The sequence below is a fragment of the Ambystoma mexicanum genome, chromosome 3q, assembly GCF_040938575.1.
Source record: "Ambystoma mexicanum isolate Mex_15411 chromosome 3q, UKY_AmexF1_1, whole genome shotgun sequence".
NCBI lineage: Eukaryota > Metazoa > Chordata > Amphibia > Caudata > Ambystomatidae > Ambystoma > Ambystoma mexicanum.
The window spans coordinates 682,013,264-682,035,253 of record NC_090926.1 but is presented as its reverse complement, the minus strand read 5'-3'; the positions used below and the strand labels follow the sequence as shown (position 1 = coordinate 682,035,253).

Below are 21,990 nucleotides of genomic sequence, written 5' to 3'. Positions count from 1 at the left end.
AAACAATATGATCTGTTCATTATTATTGCTTTACAACTTATAACAGTTCATTGGAAGAACTCAAGTTCACTGTGTCCGAAGTTGGTGGAACAATAACTGCAACATACAAAGAATGGAACAATGTATGGCCAATTCACAAGACTCTATTCCTAAGTATAATGTAAAATGGTCATTTTTAATTCGTTACCTGAACTGTTTTAACGTCTCCTCACATGGTTTATAATCCCATTTTTGTACATTCCATATACCTGCTACATTCATGATCTATAACTAATATGTTTTTATGCCTGATATATTGTTGTTTATATTCCCCTCCCCACTACCCCTTTCCCTCTAACCCTTTGACCTCTTGTTTGTCTCTCTTATTTGTCTTCCCCCTTTTTGTAAATTATCTGGTCTATGAGAGCATATTTTATTGAATTGATGAATGTTTTATCTTTCCTGAGTATTGTTTATTGTTAACCATGTATTATTAGCTTTATTATTATCTAATGTTAACTTGTCCAACTTATTTCAGATTGTTGGATCAGATCTCTGCTTTATATAACTATTGTCTTGTTATTATAAGTCTAATACATATTGTTAAACAAAAATGAAGAAGTCACAGACATATGCTTAACTTATAGGTGTGTACGTTTCTGCATGACCAGCAAAAGGGGGCATTCCAAAGTGCGTCCAAGGGTGGTGTCTAAATGAGGAAGTGGCACACACCTACAAGAGTGCAACTGTACGTGTATTTATAACACATTAAAGTTGCCTGTGAAACTTTTATGAACACACTTAAGCTATGGCTGAAGATCAAGATACAAGTTAAGTGTGAGGTGTGAAAGTGAACAAAGGCAGTGGTCGAAGTGTACTAGAAGAAGTAGTGGAACTATGTTCCCTACTGGTCTGCCCCACTCACCTCAAACCCCATCTCAGCGCCCCCTTCCACACACAATCCAAACTCCCAAACAAACACACCTGCTATTTATGGGAATGTGCAGTGCAGTGCACTGAAGTGCAAGCTTCAACCTCTTCCTACACTGTTATTTTAAAACTAAACAATTCCAGAACGGTTTCTTTTTAAAATAAAAGTATAGGAACGGTGAAACTTAAAAATAAAAAGTATGGGGGCACCGCTCCCGACCGCTGCCGCCCACTTCGACCTCTGAACAAAGGTGTGTGGACATGTTTGGAGTGGGAACGGATATATTCCGTAAAGTATTCTGGGGTAAATAAAAAGAATAGCAAGAGGTTTTGTAACCTCTTTCCTTCCGGTCTGTCTGACACGTTGATCTCCGGCAATATACTGCAAGTCCTGTCTTTTGAACTCAAGTCATGTTGCACTTCTGCAGAGCACTTGCAGTTGCAATTCCAATCACAACTGCAGCCCGATGCAAAGTGAGCTGAGATAAAACGCGAGGACTGACAAGTCCTCTAACACCTGACAAAGGCAAACCTGAGAACTTTCTAAAGTTGCCCATGTTGTAAAACTGAAACAGCAAACTTAGAAAACAGAACACAAACACGGTGGGTCGCCTTCTTGTAGCTGTTGCTTTGCAAGTTATGCAGCTTATTGAGGTGATAACTGTGGACTGTGTGTGGGGTAAGATGCTTTCATTTGGAAATGTACCCACTGCACTATTCATGAACTGGTGTTATGTCGCACACAACTGTATAAGATGCAGCAGAGCACTGCAGTACACGGGGATCCAGTGACAGGGCGCAATGATAAGCACAGGGTGTGGTGGCAAGGCCATGCAGAGCAGACTGCCATAGAAATAACTATTCCTGGACTATAAGGCCAGAGGCCCTTCACTTGAGGCAGCCTTTTAGTTACACACAGTTGTTGTTGCTCACTAAATGTAACTTGTGCTCGGGCCTATTGCAAAGACCAAAAACGAGATTTTCTTTGATAGAATAAGGGTGCTTCCCTGCAGCTTCCCCGGCCTTTGGAATACACTTCCCCCTGATTTGAGGTCCTACCCCCTCCTTGACAACCTTCAAGCATAAATTGAAAACTACTCTCTTCGAATGACCTGCTTTCCGGCTGTGGATCCAAGATTCTCCTTCTGTTTATGTTTTTTGTGAGTTAGTCTGTCCCAGCGCTTCTATGCCTACGGGTCGCGTTCCAGCACTATAGAAATACATTCAATAAATAAATTAGTATATACATAGCAAAGAAGTGCAAAAAAATGATCCCAGGCCCCAATCCTCTGGCACCTCTTCTTGGGACTTGCAACCCTTGTTTTTTCTCTCGTTATTTGTTTGGGGTGCTACTGCAAAATGGAAACCAATCAGTTCTGCGCGGTCTTAGCCGAACACACGTCATACTTCATTTTGGCGGTTGGCTACAATTTTCAGTTTAAATGGAAAAACGGAATGCAGTATTTTCTTGATTTAGTAACTGAAGGGGTTTCAGAAATTAAATATGGACTGCAGTTTTGTGGTACAAGTCCTACTCATGACTTCTGATGTTATCATAGACGCAGAGGCGTTGCTGGAGGTGGAGGAGCCGGCTGATGGGGCTATAGCCCCGGGTCTTTTGGTTGTAGCCCCGGATAGAAGCTCAAGGGTTACAACCAAAAAGGTTAGCTAGCCCCCAGTCCCGACAGTCCCGACATTAACGTAGCCCCATATCTTTTCCAGACCTAGCAACACGCCTGCATAGACGACATCACATCAGAGCTGACATCACCAATCAGACCTGTTAGTAGTAAAGTAGTGAAGACTAATTTCGCTCTAGTGCACCCTACCTGTGTAAAGGAAGCCCTACAAGGAAAAGTTACCTGTGAACTAAGAGAAATAAAACAGTTCCATACATGTAGTTGATTTCTCTAATTTCCTTTGCGCCGCTCTATAAATGAACTGCTCTCCCAACATGAGAAGCGTTTTAAAAAACAAAACGCAGCATTCAATTTACTTAACTCTCCTTTGTTCGCCTACAAGTCCAACCCAAAATATGAACCAAGCACATGAAACATGTATGCTTTGGCACGCTTTCTTATCAAAGCCTTGTATGTATGTATGCATGAACATTCTATGTAATTTGCACCCAGTCTCCCACATCTATAATGTGCCTCTGTTTCCTGTCTGTCCACTCTGGACTATCAAGCTGCCCATGGGCATTTCTGTATATGGTGGACGCTTCAACACTATCGTGTTGGCTCCATTAGACAGCGCATTTGTATTTGTATGTGTACTTTTGTGTATTTGTAATGCACACCTGAAGTACCAAACCGCATCTGTGTGTAGATGGTACAAGCTGGTAAGCAGTCGTAGATTGAGGCTGAAGTTAACAAAATAAGCAGAAGGAAATGACGGAATCGCAGAGGCAAATGTGAGAAGGTAGGCATTCCACAAACTTGGGTCACACACCGACAAACATGTCCCCCTTATTTTATCATTTGCTTGCCGTACCACCAGAAAAATAGCTGTAAGACCGGTAAGGCTTCATTTTAGAGAATAGCAGGCCTGTCCACATGAAGGCATTTGAAGACCAGGCAGAGTAGCTTCAAATCAATGCGCCGTTGCCCCGGAAGCCACTGCAGTGACCTTTAGAATCCAAATTATAGGAAGGTTTAGAAAGATTCAAAATAAGTCTCACAGCAGAATTTTTTATTTTCTTTGAATGGTTGAGTTGGGTCCCAGGAAACCCAGCATTTAGAGCGTTGGCGTAGGCAGGTTTGGTGTTATCAATGTTCCCGCCACTGTAGCATAGTTCTCACCAGCAAGAATCAAAAGAACCTTACAAAGAAGTCACAGGTCGCCCTAGCAAGCTCTCCCACCTGGAGAGTCAGTATCAAGGCTGTTTGCCAAAACAGAAAAAACAGCATAGAGGGACGGTGGGTGCTACACTCGCCCAGTGACACACATTTGCAGTAGTTAGTGTCTTCACTGTGTCTACATTTGGTACACCTTCAGTTGAGGCATCATTCCTCATGGGTGGAACACCTGTATTCACTTGATAATCCTCACTGTTGTTGGTTTCAAATGTTTGGTTTTTCCCAACGGTCTCCCCGAACATAGGCGGTTTCGCAATTTTAAGGGTTCAGAACTAGACTGGATCACCAGAACCCACTCCAAGAGAACGTTCTCTTTTCTTCATCCACACTGGCATGATTCTGTCTGTGTGGCTTCAGCTCTACTAAACCAGGGCAGCAGGTATTGGGGACAGTGGCTTTGGAACACAGTAGTTAAGAGGCAAATGGGAATGACACACGCCCGAAGAGATACAATTGCACACCGAGCAAGAGAGTTAAGTACCAGTCTGATTCTTGAAGGTGAGTGTGGGCGATCCCCTTCTCTTTCCTCACTATCAAGCACACATCTACGTATGAATGAGTAACGCATCTTGTGACTCAAGTGTACTGCGTATGCCGCTCCCCAGCAATTCGCCACAGCATTTGCTTCAACACTGTTGCCAAGACCTACAGACATTGTATCGAGAGAGTAGAACTTCCCCTTTTTCAAATTCTCTCAATCTACAAATCTACCCTCACATGACAGAAAGCCAGGATGCCGCTGCGACTGCAGAAACTTGGTTTTGGTGATTGATGAGCAACGCAAGTGCCATAAGATCAGGACAGGTTATGGGAGTCACAACTGGCAAAGAACGGATGAACACTGCATCAACAGAGAGCGTCCCTTTTTTATAATGTTCTTTTTATCACAAATCTATCCTCAGACAGATTAAGATCAGAATGTTGCTAGGTCTGCTGCAGCTTGGAACTGTTTAAATCATTGATGAGCAACACAAATCCCATTACATCAGGGCAAGTTATGGGATTCAAAACAACTGATGCTGAATTTAGAGAGTTTACATAAAAGAGTACTTAGTATATGGTGGCATGCCACCCGTCTCTAAAACGACAAAAACATAAAAGAATATTATGTGTCGTAGGATTATCTGCAAACACAAGTGATGATCCTATCCAGAAAAAGAAATAATTAGCTAGAATGCTCATTTATCAACCACACATGAACAGGGAATTAAGACACGAAACCTATGAGATAAACAGGATGACCAGATTGGCTCTGTATGTATCTTTGTCAAACAATTCAATGACATATGTAAAGAGGTAGCTATTGCTGCAAACACTGGTTCACGATAAGTGCCAGTTTTTCCAATGTACGAACATGCCCATGTTTGTTGAGCCCAGCGTTGCCAGTATTACCACTGTAAGAACACACTTGGGTTGGCTTTACTCAATAATGCCAGTACTGCCAATATAAGAAAACATGTGCATGCTGGCATATATTTCCCATTATTGAAACTGTCATGAGGACTGTGTGACCAATACTACTAGTACTGCAACACATGATATGATGGCTGTGTGAACAAAAAGCAGGCATTGCCACTAACTGTAAAGACACACTATTGATGGTTATCCCCAATAATGGCACTATTGCCACCATAAGGATTCAGTAATGCTGGTTTTACCCAATAATGCTACTGTTATTACAACCGCATTCTGGCTGTGGCCAACAATGCCAGTACTTTCACTGCAAGTACACACTAGGGTTCGTTTTGCCCAGTAATGCCAGTATTAGGAATGCAAGAACACATGCCTGTTTGGAATTGCTTTACCAGTACCAGCACCATTTAAGGAACCCCCACATGCTCGATGACTCAGTTTTGACTAATTTTTAATATCAGCCCCAGGAAGCTCATCCACATCTCCCTCTATCCCTCACACATAGAATCCAGGCATTTACACATATGAAACAGAACATTGTGCATGACAGAATTAGTGACAGCCTGTGCATAAGTGGAGTGTCTGCAACCCAGTACTCACTGTGCACTTTCCACCACTGCTTAGTTATATAAGGAATGCAAGGTGCAACCAGTTCAATAGCTCACAAGGAAGCAACAGTAAAATATTTTAATATCCAAAGCAAATAATACATGTTATGTTCTATTTACCACAAATGTTTACAAAGATAACCCCAATATAAGGGGGGAACCCATAAATATCTATTCTAAACTGTTTCAATAAATTCAAAGTGAGCACTGTTCCGCTAATCATCAGAAAAGGCACAGTGACCAGTCCTAATCCATCCCTGTGCAAATCCTTGCCTTCTTAGAAGAGGTTTTTCCATGGGAGGAACTTATTTCTAAACGATATTGCAGCCCGCCATCCTCCTGGGTTGCACACAGGTGGAGCGCTCCTCCAGTGTGTGCACTTCGCTTGGGACTCCTCGAGCACAGAGATACAGAAGGTGGATAAGGTGCAGGAGAGGAGCGGCATTAATGACAGTGGAGCCTAAATCTCGCTAAGAAAGGTCGAGATGATGCAACAGTCACCACGGCGGCCTGAACCTGCATTCATCAATGTGGCACCCCATTGCCAAGAGGGGCACCTCGCAACATCACTGCTGCATTCAAGCTGTACTGTATACTGTGGCATCCCATGATCCAGGACGGGTGTTGCACTCCCCGCCACAGCCTGAGTTCCGTAGGAACATCCTTGCCGGGCCCGCCTCTTCTTACTGGTGTGCCCGTTCACAATCTTTAGCTCACTGTTGGTCTGCTGCCCGGGTTGAGAAGTGCTGTGCTGGCTCCATCGTTTGTGCCATAGGTTTGGGCTGACTCTGGCACAGACAGTCTCTGGGATCCCTCACTGCTGCCTCATCAGCAGGGCCACTTCTGGAATATGCATTTTAGCATCAAACTCATCGGTGGAATACCGGGGAATCTCGTGAAAGGGGATAAAAGGGAGAGGGCCCGGGATCATGAAAAGAGGAGGCGGGCACTTTGTGACTGCCTGATAGGACTGAGAAGAGTTTTGGATTTTCAAACATTTTTGGATTCGGGGGCATACGGGGGGATAACGTGGGCACAGGTAGTTCATTGCTGCTGTATGTGTAGTTCATTGATATTATCAGGGGTATATTGGGGAATCCCATGGGAATCGGGAGAGAGTGAAAAAAAGGAAATGTTACACCTACAGTGATCACATCTACTAGGCAGGGCGTAATGGGTCTTTGTGCCACTGGCCATGGCCAAAGACCATGGCTAGTGGGCGTCACAGAAACTTATTGGTGCAACATGTACAGTGGCCACGTCTGAAGACCACGGCTAGTGGGCCCCAAAGAAGCCTATTGGGGCAACAATGACAGTGGCCACTGCCCAAGGCCATGGCTACTGTTTCCAAAAGATACTTTTAGTGCAACAAATAGGATGGTCCGTGCAAAAGGATCACATGAATGATACCTCTTTATTAGGATTGGATTGGCCACCATGGAAACATGGGTGGAACATATTAAGCACAGGTAAGGGAGAAATACTTTATAAACCAGCTATTTTAGTCAGGTTAGATGGGCTTCTGACAATATACTGGTAGACACTTTCGAAGTGGGCAGAGCCTGGAGGACAACAGCTAACCCCACAAGACTTGAGACTGCCTGGGTAAAAGATCAAGCAGATGTAATGTCTAACCCAACCCTCTAATTCTACTCTATGGGCCAAATTTCAAATTCTTATTTGTAATACCTCCTTCAATATTTTGGAGGAAAAACTAAATTGTAGAGATGAACTCCCTTGGAAACAAGAAGCAAACAGCTTTAAAATGCATTCACCTGGACACAGTAAACTGCACATGGGCCAAACAATTGGCACTTTTTCCTTATTCTAATTTATTTGACTGTTTCAATATGTTGGGGGTCAAAATAAACCTTATTACCCAATTTTTCAAGTCATGTTTTCTGTTCTGTGGTCACACAATTAAGAGACTCTATGATATAGTTCTGTTAGTGTAGCCTTTCAATTTTCCCTGTGCGAGAGAAACACTGAATTTAAGGTGGTACTGAGTGTCCAAATATAAACTGTGTTGCCCTTCATACGTCTTTGGCCAAGATAATGAGATCCATCAAAATGCAGAGAAAAAATGTGAGCGGAATCCTTATGGGAGGTCTTAAAATGTTTTACCTGTAATCCTTTTTATCCATGAATGTAGATCACGTTCTGACTGTTCTTAGTGAATTGCCTATGGAAGCCAGGGATTTTGGACAGAGATTTTAGCCCATTCCACCTGAAGAGGTTTTCAGGAATTGGCCTACTGCCCCCCTGTCTCACCAATCCACAGCATCATGATTGGTAGTATGATTTTAAGCTTTACTGTGCCACAATGGCTGCACACACCGTGATGTTTAGTTGTAGGTATTTTTAACATTATATAAGTGAATGGGAGAGTAGGATGCTAATAACTACTTTATTGCTAATATAAGATACTGCATATCATTTGATTAAACTGTTTTTAATGCTCATATGTTATCTTGACAAGAGAATACATGCACATAAATGCTAAACAAAAAAGTGAGTGCATTCTTACTGTGTTTCCAGTTACCCACTACAATATTGCTTGTCTAATAGTAAGACTGTCAGGTGCTCAGGGGTAGTATTTTCTCTTGCACTAAAGCAGAGACCCAACTTTCCCCCTACCCTTGTTTCGGGTGCTGCACTACTCTCTGCCACAAAACCTGCCACAGCCCCAGGTGGGCATTTAGACTGCCATTGAGGTGGAGGTTAGGCTCTGGCATGCAGGGTATAATGTAAATCGTGACAAGGTGACAGGTGCTCCCTCCTAATCTCATTTTAGTACTCAGGTTGAAATATACCCTTACATCAAAGACATCAGGTGTCCTTGCTGTACTACCAAGGTAGTTAGTAGACTAATTCCTCAGGATGTTCTCATTACCAGGAGTCATCTCTGGATCCTTGCCACCACTGTCAGCTGAGAGGACATGGTGCCTTTCACCCATCCAGGGACTGGCTAGTCTAATTGGATACATTTGAGCTCCGTTCAAGGCTGAGGCATCCATCATCTGAACCTGCACCCTTGCAGGGTTCTCTTGCGTCCCCAGACTGAGAACCTCAGGAATCCACTGATGCAACACGGGCATTGATTCATGGCATAGATTCCACACGCACTCCATGCAGCACAGAAATGTCACCCATGGCCAGCATCTCTACCTATGGGCATAGGTCTCAAGAGCGGGGCAGTATTTTTACAACGTTCAAACATCTGACTGGGTAGGTCATCTACTTGGCTGACGCCCAGTCAGTGCATGCATGCCCCCTCCCCCTAGTTTTAAAGCAGGGTCCTTGTGTGCTGATGGAGATGCTAACTCTGAGACACCTGGGACTGCCTCTCAGCTGCAGGTTCAACCTGCATCCTAACAGCCTCTACTTGGAGAGGCAGGTTCACAGTTGGATGGTCAGTAGCCTCAGTCTTTGATTGAGCAGTGGCTTTGGGCCAAGGCATCACAGCCAACATCTCACAGACTGCCTGGCTTTTTGGTTGTTGGGTCACTACGACAGGAACCAGATAGAGGTCAGCTTGTTTAGGCTGTCTTGGTGACTGAGAAGTACCCACCTGTCGAGAATCTAAGCTCTCCTGTGGCAGCTAAGATCTCTCTCCACAGAGAACAGGTGGCACTGAGCTGTCTGGAACTGGATTCTCGTCTACAAGCTTCCTTTGGACCTCCCTTCTTAACTCACCCCATTTTCTGAGTGCCAGGCCTCCCTTTCTCAGGGAGGTTTTAGCCAGCCTGGTTCCTGGCAGGTGCCTGCAACCAGATAGTCACTGTTACCAACTCAGTCAGAAATAAACATTGCCCAAGAGACACTCCACCGGGAGCTCAATGCATACTACAGCTCTCATTTTGTCTTTACCCCTGCCCCCTCTATGATGAAGTCAGCAAACGGGGTATGTAGTGGAGTGGGGGGAGAAACACCTCAGATAGTAGTGGACTGTCCAGAGAGATACCTCTGAGACTTCCACTAATTTCTGGCTGGCAGCAGGGTCTCCCAAAGCTATCACTGGCTCTCCATTGATGTGTGCCTCTTGAATGAGCATGTGGGTATTGTATGATATCCTGTCCAACCTGTATGGTTCTGCATCCAAAGGCTATGGGGAAAGCCCAGCGAATCCTGCGTCCCCCATGCCCACTGAGGCAGGGCCTGCAGCCCACCACTTCTGGCATTTTGGGGGAAATTCGAGTCCCATCTCTTATGATACTACTTTTTTTCCCAACAGATCCCTCGCGGTCTATGGAAGAGGGGTAGTGTCATGCATTTGGATGCCTTCCCCTTTCCAAGTGACAGCGACTGGGACCCTCCCCTACTGAAATTCTCTTGGAGACCCTTTGGGGGCTCCTCCAATAGGTGATTATGCGGGGAAAGATATTTGCGCCAGCCGGTTATCTGTTCTCCCAGGACCCCTGAAGTATGTGTCTGCATCCTGGGGCTGACATACCTATCCGCTGCCTTATGCAGCCCCCTAGGGCCTGTGAAACTTAAATCCAGCAAATGCTAGTGTAACTCCACAGAGCAATATTTGGGATGTTTTCTGTGGCAAGTGAATAATGCAATCCCTGATGAGCTTCTGCCTTGCACCCTTTGATCCAACCATGAATATGGTTCACTGTGATGCCTCCTAAGCACCCCATGTGTCTACCGGCTCTTCTTAGAACCGCCCCTACAGATCTCCATGCACCAACCCTGCAAAATATTCCACCAAGGAAGTCATTCCACACAATGTATTTTTCACTATGGACTCCTTCCCATTTTTAAGGCAATTTAAAGGCATTTCACCACTGAGATGTTTGTAGATGAATTGGAAACTTCGCACTGCAAGCACGTTTTTCTCATGTGCATCAGACAGTAAGACCTCCCACCCCAGAGCAATAACGGCATCGGGCAGAATTAGCAGGGTTGCCCACCAGACAGGATCATGGAAAAGGGATATCAAGCAGATATTGCAACACTGGCCAAGAGGCAAGAGATAATCAATAGTGGATGCATGCAGTGATTTGGCAATATAGCCTGTATCTGGTATTATCAATCAGCACTTTATGAAGCAATTTATTAAACCAAAAGACTTATCACTCTTTCATACTCGTAATATGGTGGTGCAGGAAAAGTGGCGGCAATTCTGATACCACCATTTGTTTTGCAGCACTGCCATACTTGTAATGAGCCTTAACGAGAGGACAATAGAGGACTGATGCAGTCTAGTGCTAAACTCTAGACTTTGGAACTGGAAGATATGAATTTAAATCACAGCTTCCTCCACCTGACCAACATTGTGTGATCTTGGACACCAACACAATGTACTATTTTGAATCAACACGATTGGAGAAGAGAATAAAGGAGGCAGAGGCAGCTTTGCAGCAAACGTTCTGACCTTCAAAGCAGATGATGCAGGATCTCATCCCTGATTCCGCAATTGACCAATACAGTTTGTTATTAAGTAGATCACTTTATCTCCCACGTATTCCCTTATTTGGTCATTTTGTCAGTATTTAACACAAACTGAACAACAGAAAGACTAGCAAGAAGAGTTTGAGTGCACTAGGTAAATGGATGCCTTTGAAATCAGAAGCTCTCAATTATAACAATGGGCCCCCTTTCACTGCAGCAATCATCAAACCTATGTACTGTGTACTGCTTAGCAACCTGTGCTATTTAACCGATTGAATTACATATCTGTTAAGTGATTAGACCTTTGCTGTTGGTCATTCTCATAGTTGGGTGTTTGTGCCCATTATCAATTTCGATAAATCCCTGCCGGTATATTAACAGCTACAGCCTCCAGTATCCTGTAAACATTGGTTACAAAATCATGCTCTGACCCATCATTGAGAAATTCCATGTTCCCTTTTGTCATGCTGTTAAAGGGCAAAGAACTGTATCGTGCCACTTCTGCGACCCCCTCTGGCCTCGGGGAAATAGCAGCATAGATTCTAATCTTAGTTTCCCCACTTGTCCAAAAGCGTGTGATCTTGTGCAAATATATTCATACCCTATGGTTCATAATTCATATCTGCCAAATGTGGCAACACTTGGAAATAATCACAGTTTAAAGCACAAGATTAATTCTAAAAGATTGCCAAGGAGAGGAAAGGGGGGCAATGACAGTGCCATGTTATTGATTTTGGAACCAGAAGACATGGATGATACTAATCTCGGATTCCCCTTTTTCCCTTGGGAAAGTCACTTCATCTACCTGTGCTTCACTATCCTTATGAGAAAAATGGTTTCCACTTTCCAATTAAAATCGAATGCTCTCAGTGCCCATTAATGGGCAACTACAACCTCCTTGTACTTCTAGAGGAATGCGGTGTGCCACGCGCCAGCCTGTTCTCTTTGGACCCCTGAAATCCAAGGGCAGACAGTCAGTAAATATGTCCCACAATGTTTGAAATTATCAGTAAATTGGATTCCCTGTTTAGCGCATATTCTGCACGCCTGTGCTTTTGATCAAACAATAATTAATGATACAACAGGAATTAATTTAATTGATTTGATTCTGGATAAGAATTCCATAATCCTTCTGAAAATGAAATAATTACCTGCTGCCAGCTGGAAAATAACACTTTGCTCTTATTATGATATTTATAACGCGCTTAGCAGCCAGAGGTTTCTAAGCGCGGACCCAGGATTCGGATCTGTGTTGCTCCGTGACGTCTTGCTTCCAAGGCGAGCACATTGCCCCTGAGTTATCCTCCAAAGACTATCCAATTTGTTAAAGCAATTCCAGGCACCTGTTTTTGTCAGTCCCCTCCTACCGCGAATGAGGCAATAGAGATGTTTGTATTGGAGGCGTTGGGTGTTTTTGTGCATGTTTAAGTGTATTTTGTATTCTGTTTGCACATCTCCCCGTCCCTGTTACGTGCAGGCAGTACGCTATGAGCGTATGCATTTACAACATGCTTGGAATACAAGCAAGCACCATAAACCCATACTAGATGCATGACATGCCAGCCAGTTAAGACCAAATGCACACACACACACACACACACACATACAATATGCTTGCAATGTGCCTAATCACAGAATGCACAGAATGCTCAGAATATGAAAATGCACACACGATATACAAGAATAGGCACACACACACCGCCCACACTCCTTACACACACACAAGCTACTCCCCACACCTCTCTCTATCTCTCTCTCTCTCTCACGCACACACACCCACACACACACACACTGAACGCATTGCCTACAAACAATGGGAAACGCATACCATGAGGAATGCATACACAAACACCCACAAAAACAGAAAAGAGGAAACCAGTCAGAAGAAAAATACGTTAAAAAAATAATTTGGGCATTAACCCCCAAAAAGAAGACTATACAAGTGGGAATGGCAACTTTAAGATACATACACTCAGCCCAAACTTTAAAAATGAAAGTCCACAGACGTTGGAAGCCTTATGAATACAGATGGCCACCACGACCATGGTGTCGCCTAGTTTCTGACTATCTTGTGCACGGCCCCATCCGTACACTGCACGTGACAGTTATCAATAATATTTAATTGATGACTTCTTATATTCCAGCAACCAATGCTTTGCTCTGTGACCTGTACAGCGCCCCATTGCTCCTACAGCGCTATAAAAACATGTCATAGTAGTAATAAAAGTGCTTTCTGTGGCCAGGAGGTTTGCTGCAGGGCCGTAGCTCATTGGAATAACTCGACTGCATCGATAATTGCCCGTGGCAAACATGGCAACACATTTTGAAACGTATTTGCGAAAATCCTGTACATTTCTAGAACGGCTTCATAGGTTAGTAACTTCAGCAAAACGGCAAATGATTGGACAATCGTAGAGGCCCAGGAAAGGTGCTGGCGAAGACTCCGTGTCTCGGGGGAGTGCTCCTCAGTTTAAGAGAACGGTTTGCCCCTCACCAAAGTATACAGAGATAATGAAGAAAATCGATAAAGTATGGACGACCACCGTAGGGTAAGTTGAGTTAGAGGGTGCATACCTTGTATGTGTCAGAATATGACAGAACTTGGATGGGATCCCAGCCACCAATTTCTCCAAAACTAATTTGTGAAGTTCTGGGTCTAAACATCCAACCTTATGTCACTTTAAGTGGACGTGGAGCCCTCAGAAAGGCCTGGTAGTCAGGATGCTGGGACAGGGTCAAGGCCGACGAGGTGCGTACCGGAGGGAGTTACCTTATGCTTATGGTGGGCCTTAGGGATCAGGCTCTCTGACTGCTCCGCTGCCCTTTTCTCCAGAGTGGCCCCTGAACGCCTTTGACAATCTGGACACTGACTTCGGGACTGTGTGTGTGACTCACGAGACACGCGACGTGTTTTCTCAAGTTACACCACATTCTTCCATCAGAAGCAAAACAAAATATGTCAGTATCCAGGCAATTGACGGGAAGGCCAAAAAAAACCTGTGGTCGAATAGAAATCGGATGTGGTCTGTTCCTCACCCAGGATCACGACAGCAAGAAACGACGGAAGCGCCCCGTCCCCGAGGTGGGGGAACAGGGAGGGTTGTGACACACGTGTTGATTTTGTTTCCGGATGAAGGTCTCTGCCGAAACATGGGACTAAATGTACTTATGACGTGTACTGGCCTTAAGGGACATCAGGGGTGCTGACTCTACCCCAGCCTATTGGGCTGGGGTAGAGTCAGCCTTTGCATGGCATGTGCAGGAATCCGCTACAACCGTCACAGAATGAATCGCGCATGCCTTCTCCGAAGGCCACACTCTTCATAAGAAGGAAGAAGGAATCTTGGAGACAAAGTGGCGGTCATCTGCATGGTCAAGCTTGAGGCTGGGGTTTATTTATTTATTTAGTGCATTTATTGTGTTGAAGGATTTATAGACTCCTCGGATTCGGGAGTAGGGCAGCGCTTGCCATTGGGCCTGATTTTCCCAGGTCCGGGACTTGTGCCCTTTCACGCAATGGTCGTCAGGACCCAAATCGAGAGACTTCATCGCTAGACCACTGGGCATCTGATTGTAGGTTACTGTTGTACTCCGAAGAAAATATTTACATACAGCTAAAAGCTGTGCACCTTTCATAATGTGCTTCCAACATTATTGGAAACACGCCTCCTTTCTTGGGTTAGGGTCCAGTTGTTAATATATTATTAAGGAATGCCCTGAAATATTTATTTATGGGGTGTGGGATGAGAAAATCTCCAGAGTCATCAACACATCGATGATGGGTTCCCACACTTAATAATGTCAATTTCCAGCACTGGTATAAGGGGTGGGTAAAATGAACCACAGAAACAAGTAAAGAGGGTGCGTTGTAATACCATGGACAAAGATGGTACGCTTCAGACTGAGAGTGGCACCACCTGGAGACCCCCCACTCCAGCCTCCTGTGACCGCTCCCTTATGTCCTGGAGGCAAGTGTCCCTCTCATGTCGCGAGTGTAAGACGAGACACACGTGTAACACTCACCTCACCGTGCCCTCCGCAGCCCCCCGCAGAGATAAACAAGCCCTTCCAGGAAGACTCCAGTGGGTGCCACAGAACCTTGGGTTGCTGAACCAAAATCCGGCCGTTCCAGTCCTCGGGGGGAGCTCTCTTGTCGGAGCCAAAAGCCCGCGCGCTTGGGAAGCAAACGAGGGTTTCCAGGTGCGATCCGACCGCGCTGTCGAGATGCAGTGGGAGCCGAACGCCCATGGACCACTTCTGTCATCTGTGAAGTGTCGGCTTTTCACATCCTGCTTCTGAGAGGCGCTCCAGCTGAACCAGAAGAGGAAAGCAGCTGCGGGTGTCACAATAGCACGTTTCCCCTTACACGCCTTGCAGTAAACAACTCCCCCGGCCGGCCACACAAAGAGGAGGAACTCGTGTCTCTCCCATGGCTGGGCATTCGCCCTCTGTGCCCAGGCAAGAAGCGGCAAGCGTTTCATTCTGTGGGAAACTTGGCATGCTATGGCACCAGCTCAAAGGACTGACTTCAGGACAGGGATGTGATGGGGACAGGAGGGGGAGTAGAGCACGAGCTGCCACACTATACACGCGGTTCACATATTTACATGACGTATATTAACAATCGAGGTGGACGAACATAAGAGATTTTCGAGGACCATACATGCCGACATTATCCATTCCATTCGGGAAATGCCAATACTGTACTGGTTTTAACTTTGCATTCTGGGACTTTAAATCCAGGATGTCGCCTTTAATATACCGGGTCCCAGAATTCAAAATTAAAACCAGGACTGGACTAGCATCTCTCAAATGGAATGGTTAATGTTGGCATGTATGCAGGAGTGACCCCTGACCCCTCATACCGAATCAGGGGAGTCTCTACCCACCTCTCCTTATCCTCCCTCCGATAAGTAACTCGACAGTACCTAATGCTTGTCATATCCTGATTTTGTAGAATCATTAGATCAGGGAACCCCTGATATTGTTTTTAATTTCCTGGAAAATTGGTGCGCTGAAAGGAAGAAACGTAGTAATGGATCATAAGAAACTCCTCATTGGTTGATGATTGATGATACTGGTTTAGTAAATTCAGGCCAAATAATGTTGGTAAAGGGGCAAGCGCACCGCTGTTGGAATTACTGTTAGCCCGTCCCTTATAACAGAACATCCAGGAGGCGCTCGATTCTACGCCTCAAGGAAACCAAAAAAGCTGGCCTGTTTGAGCCTGCCCTGCCCGCCTTCACGGCCTGGCCAGGGAGTTATTCACTTGGCACCCGTTCCCAGGAACATCTTGACTCACAGCCACAGGCCCAAGCCCATTCATTGGCGCTCCCGAGGGGACGATCTGCATATTGCCATCACTGCCAGGTGCCAGAAGCACAGGGCTTTAAGTGGGCCAGGGCCAGGTGGGGCCGGCCCCGGCAGTCTCCAGAAAGGGATCCCGTGCCAGGGTCCCGCCAGGGCCCACCACGACTAGCCCCAGCCAGCCGACAGCTCAGTGCAGGCTGCCTGATGTCTATGCACTCGATACAGGAGGAGAGCTGGACTGCCCAGTTCTCCTTTTGTTTCGCGTAACTAACCAGTCATCACCCAGCACGATGCTGGGTGATGACCAGTTACTCCAAAACAAAAGGAGAGACTGGGCCTCCAGCCCACCTACTGTTTCGAGTACAGACCTTTCATTCAAGGAGCCCGTGGTTAAAACAGGCTCTTTGAATGAAAGCGCTGCCTGCTGCCTGAGAGCTAGGGCACCTTTTGTTTAAAAGGAGGGGCTGGGCGCATCAAAAGTAATATTGCCAGTGTACCCCTGCTCCAACTTTTACCAGCCGCCCACCAAACCTGCCCTTAATCAAGGAGGGCTCTGGTTAGGGGGCGTGTCCTTAGGCCACACCCCTTAACTAGGCCCCCTCGATTTCCAATCCCACTGAAAGCATTGCCAGAAGGTAATGTTACCTGCTGCAATTTGCCCAGGTCCACACCTTGATCCTGACGCCCATATTGTGATTAATCCTTGGAGCAATTACACCACAAGATGCCCTCAGCTCAAAAGCTACCTGCTATCGCATATTCTCCCCTCTATTCTCCTGCTTCCCTCTGTAATTTAGGGCAAGGAACGGCGCATGCCCTGCAGACAGGGGCACCAGCCTACTCTAGAGTGCCTCAGGGCCTCGTTGCACACTTACCTCACTGAAGGGCAACACCAGCAGGACATCAGCACAGCCATGTGGGATAATGATAGTGATGTGTTTATTTATATAGCGCTTTAATCCAAAGTGCATTACAGAGCACATATTTACATACAATATCACCCAATGAAAATGGTACTCATTCATCCACCTTGGAAGGATGAAATGCTGAGTTGGTCTTTCTGGGATTTGAACGTGCGACCTGCAGATCACACTCAGATTGCAGCAGTGAGCACTCAACCCGCTGAGCTATCTTACCAGATGGTAGCTTCAGATATCCACCAGCTCTCCACTGACTGCTCCTGTACTAACATATGCAGACTCTACGCTCCAACACAGGACCATAACAACTAAGCCACCCACACATAGCAATTGAACAGACATCAAACATCAGAACCCTACATCTCTCCAACCAACCTGCACGTGGCATTTACAGCCAATGCCCCCTAGGAATGTCGTCTTACGTGGCACAGAGGCTCCCATTTGGAGACAGATACCTCAGGTGCTCTCCATATGAATCATCTAGTAACAGGCCTACACACATCAGCCGGGTAGGTCCGAAATGCACTCATCAACAGACAACAGTAGAGCGATCTTGCGTTTTCGGCAATGACCAAGCCCATCTCGAGTCTTTCAGATCTTCAAGGGTACAAGATACCATCCAAGAGGCAGAGCAGAATGGCAGGGGTCAAAATTGAGGGGAGCTGGGAGCTATGTAGCTCCTGCTTGTAGCCTAGAACGGCCTGGTTAGCTTGACAACAACAGCTAACAGGAGCTACTCGTGGCTCCCCAGGACAACTGATACTGTACAAACATCTATAGGACATTTAAAGTATAAGGGGGTCATAAATAATGTGCAACATTATATGTTTGAATCATATGTGGAAGTTAGATTTGTTGTCGCTCCTGGCTAATGCTGAACATCCAGAGCTGCTTCTAGCTCCTGCTTGTCCTATATTAATGTCGATGCCTGGAATGGTATAACACCCACCCAATCACACCACACTGCATAAGATTACTGAATATCTTTGTTCGGGTTCCCTCAAAAGGCCAGATCCTAAAAGGCCACCTATTATGAGCTTAATCTACCCAGGAGAAGTAGGTGTTAAGAATTACCATTGCTGCTGTAAAGCTTAACGGTGCATGGCAGGCTTTCCACGAAACTGCCCTGGTACGGTGATGACGTCATCGTGCCATTTTCTCAGAGGCCATGAATCCTACCACACTGTGAGCTGATGCATTCTTATGCACTGGGAAAGTGGGCCTGGACACTTGGGGCCCATCCACTACACAAAGCCTACCTGGTCCTAGAAGCCCGTGCCTGGAGGAGAATAACATTACATAGCATTTTTAAAAATAACAATAATAATATCTTTTATAAAGCCACTCATCATGTATTCCTCCTGCTTCCAAGTGATGGGATACCAGGTACTATTTTTACCCCATGAGCTAGTCATTTCAAGCCCGGATGATGGGGACAGGAATGAACTCCTATACTTTCACCAAAGGACGGTAAGATCTTCAAGAACCAAGCTGTTTAACAATGTCCATTAGAAAACAGGAGGAAGTCCACTCTGGAGATACGAATCCAAGAAACCAGCAACAGCAGATAGGGTCCGTATCGCACTCACTACTTATGGAAGTTAGCCAAATGCAAGGCTACTCACCTGCACACATCAGCAACCAAACAACTTTCCCAATGACTTACTGCACAACACCCCTGCCATTGGAATGCAGCTATCCCCCACAACAACATTTTGGTCTAGCTGGACACATAATGCACCTTTTCGACTCGCACTCGCGTATGATCTTCAAGGCAACCATCCACGTGCCTACTTAACATGGGTAGCTAGTAGGGACCTGGCCACCCCTACCCAACTTCACTTTGTATAAAATGCACGCAAGCATTCTAAAATCCTCTGACACATTTTCCTTTTCCTGGACTTCGGTCCCCCGAGGGCCTTCAACCTACAGCACGTTGGGACCATAACAAAGGAGCTATACAAATGATGATGATGTTGATGATTTAAGGTTACTCAATACATTTACCTCAGAAGGATGAATAGCTGAGAATGGGATGCAAATGCAATGGCACTTGCAAAGCGCAGGCGGACGCTATGTCTGAGGTGAACTCGTGACTCTCTGAGGGATACTCGCAAATGAGGAAGGCTTTTCATGTCCGGTCAGAGAAACAAGAATTGTGTATTCAACCATTAGTCAAAAAAAGGAAACCACTTGAATTGAATGGTTTTGTGACCTGAAACATTTCCGAGAATTGTGACATTGAAAAAGAAACATAAAACGAAGGCTGTTCCTAGTCGAGAATTTGGAACTCAGCACTCATGGTGAATTTACACAAAGACCACCAGGAGGCTTAGGCACGCCAGAGTTTGTCCGGAAAGAATACTCTGAGGTCTCAGTGCCTGCTGCAGATTGTGGGCAAACTGAGGATCACTGGGTTGAATCCGGTGAGGGCTAACTTCATAATTCTGTGATTAGTTTAAACCTATTTTTGATATGCCATGTTAAATTTTTTATTTTGAGATTTGCCATATGAACATGCAATATGCTACTTGTTGTAGCGACTGATTGTACTTTGCCACAAACAATAACATCCATTGGAGTAGTGGTTGAGTTTGACATCCCAGGGAGCGGAGGTGTTGGTTTTCCTGACTGAAGTTCTGGGTAAACAAATGGAAGAGAATTGACTAAAAAAGCTAACAAGAAGAGTTGGGAACTACTGCAGGAGATGGGGAAAAATATTTTGGTTCAACTGAGCAGATGTTTTGGGAGAGGTAGCATCTGCCGGACATATGTGCCGGGCAAATAACTTCAATCATATATTTTATGATCGAAGGGAAAGAAATAGAGTTTGTATCAAGAGCAGATGTTTCTGGTCTGAAGTCAGTGGGTCTGTGCTTTGCCACACGCAACATGGCAGCTCTTCTGCCAATCAGGCTGAAGCAATGGTGCAAAAATAGAGATGGGGCACCAAAAATGTACCCTTGCACTCTGTGTGGTAGCATGCACCACCCAAAGCTCCTCTCCTGAAGATGATTGAGGAGAGAAAATTAGAAAGCAAAACAGTGTAACACAATGAAAGGGAAGCCAATGTGATTATACAGGAAAATCATATCAATATACAGTCTAAAAGTAAACTGGTATTGTAATTGCAAACTTACACTAAATGCATGTGTCCTCTCCAGCCTTCACCCATACAGATGTTTTGGTTTCAGACTCTCATAATCCTTCAAAATTGAGTATGCTGGCTAGGACTGATGGGAGTTGAATTCCAAAACTTCTGGCAAGCCATTGGTTGCAGACTATACTAACCCCAAGGCGGATGTTTTGTCGTAAGCATTTAGGTAAAAGCCCAACAAAGGACAGTGCTTGGACTATGATCGGGACACTAGGGCTCACAAATGTACCCAGTGCTCCCTTGTGAAAACTCCTGGGTGCCTACCGGAGGGAGTTCCCCAGTTTGCATTGTCTCCTTTTCCGGCACTATTTGTGCAAACCCAAAACAAGACTGGTTCAGGATCTGGCCTCTGGCTTCTTGAGGAGTGGGGATTAGGGGCTTGAGGCATCCACATTGACTTGGTCTACAGGTGCTGCCACCAGAACAGAGTTATTTCCGAAAATGGACTCCAGGGGAACCTTTAACAGGCGCAGTGTAATTACTGCTGGTTAATTTATTTTTACAGAACAAATTCTTTTGCTGGCCTTCAAGATTTCTCCTCTGGAGTTACTTTCAGGTTGTAGTGTTGTATTCTGCAAGGGGGTAAGTGTGGACACAGTAAATGCTGAATTGTTAGCTTACATGGGAATTCACAAACATTTCCAAAGATATTTCCCACACTTACCTGCAAAACGAACTTACCGCTGAGTGATATAGAAACATGTGGAACAGTGAGTGTAAACATGTGCACCAATTGCTGTGAAATTGCAGAAGTGACAACAATCATTGGAACATTGTGCAGCCATACAAAAAAATGTCAAAAGTTATAACATTTCGATTTCCTTACACTAGACATTGGGCTTCACTACAAGTATACCTTTACCGTAACAACAGTGTCGGTAAGCCTACCGGCACCGTTGTTACCGGACCGGCACACTATGGGTCTGGCTGCTGGAGTTGCTGTGCCTGGCAGGTATGACCCTGCCGGGAACAGGGGCCATGGTATGCAGACCGTCACGGAAGCACCGGCACCGTTAACTATGGTGCCCATGCTTCTGTGGACCCCACTCCCATAGAGTCCTAGATTCCCCGGTGTTACCAGTAAGTCAGGTGCCGGTAATTGTTTTCGGCTCTGCCAGCAAGCCGCCGGTATCAGCGGCAGGTTTACCGCCAGACCCGTAATGAGGGGTATCAGGTAATATAATTGCGGCAAAAATGTTGCAGTAAAAAAATATCACTTTGACACGATAAAAGTATGCACCATTATACCATTTAAGGGGAGCCGAGGTTGCGGGGGTGTCCCCCTTTCCCGTTAAATGGTATAATGGGTCCAGGGGTTGCGGGGGTGTCCCCTGCATGTTTTACATGGACTGCGGTGCAAAAACTGCAGCATTTTTGCAGCGATATTTTGTTACGACAGCAATTTTTGCGGCGAT

General features: G+C 45.4%; 1 protein-coding gene across 3 annotated transcripts in view; it reads right to left on the bottom strand.

Moving 5' to 3' along the window:
* PIK3R5 (phosphoinositide-3-kinase regulatory subunit 5) overlaps positions 1 to 21,990 on the bottom strand; it is a 518,653-nt gene that overhangs the window by 238,993 nt on the left and 257,670 nt on the right. Inside the window, exon 1 of one of the 3 annotated variants that reach the window (XM_069654582.1) lies at positions 15,212 to 15,561. The exons of 1 other annotated variant lie outside the window; for it this stretch is intronic. The gene's annotated coding sequence lies outside the window, so the exon portion shown is untranslated. Of the gene's footprint in view, positions 1 to 13,958; positions 14,070 to 15,211; positions 15,562 to 21,990 lie in introns of those variants that run through there. One more of the 3 variants, XM_069654583.1, reaches the window with a different exon arrangement.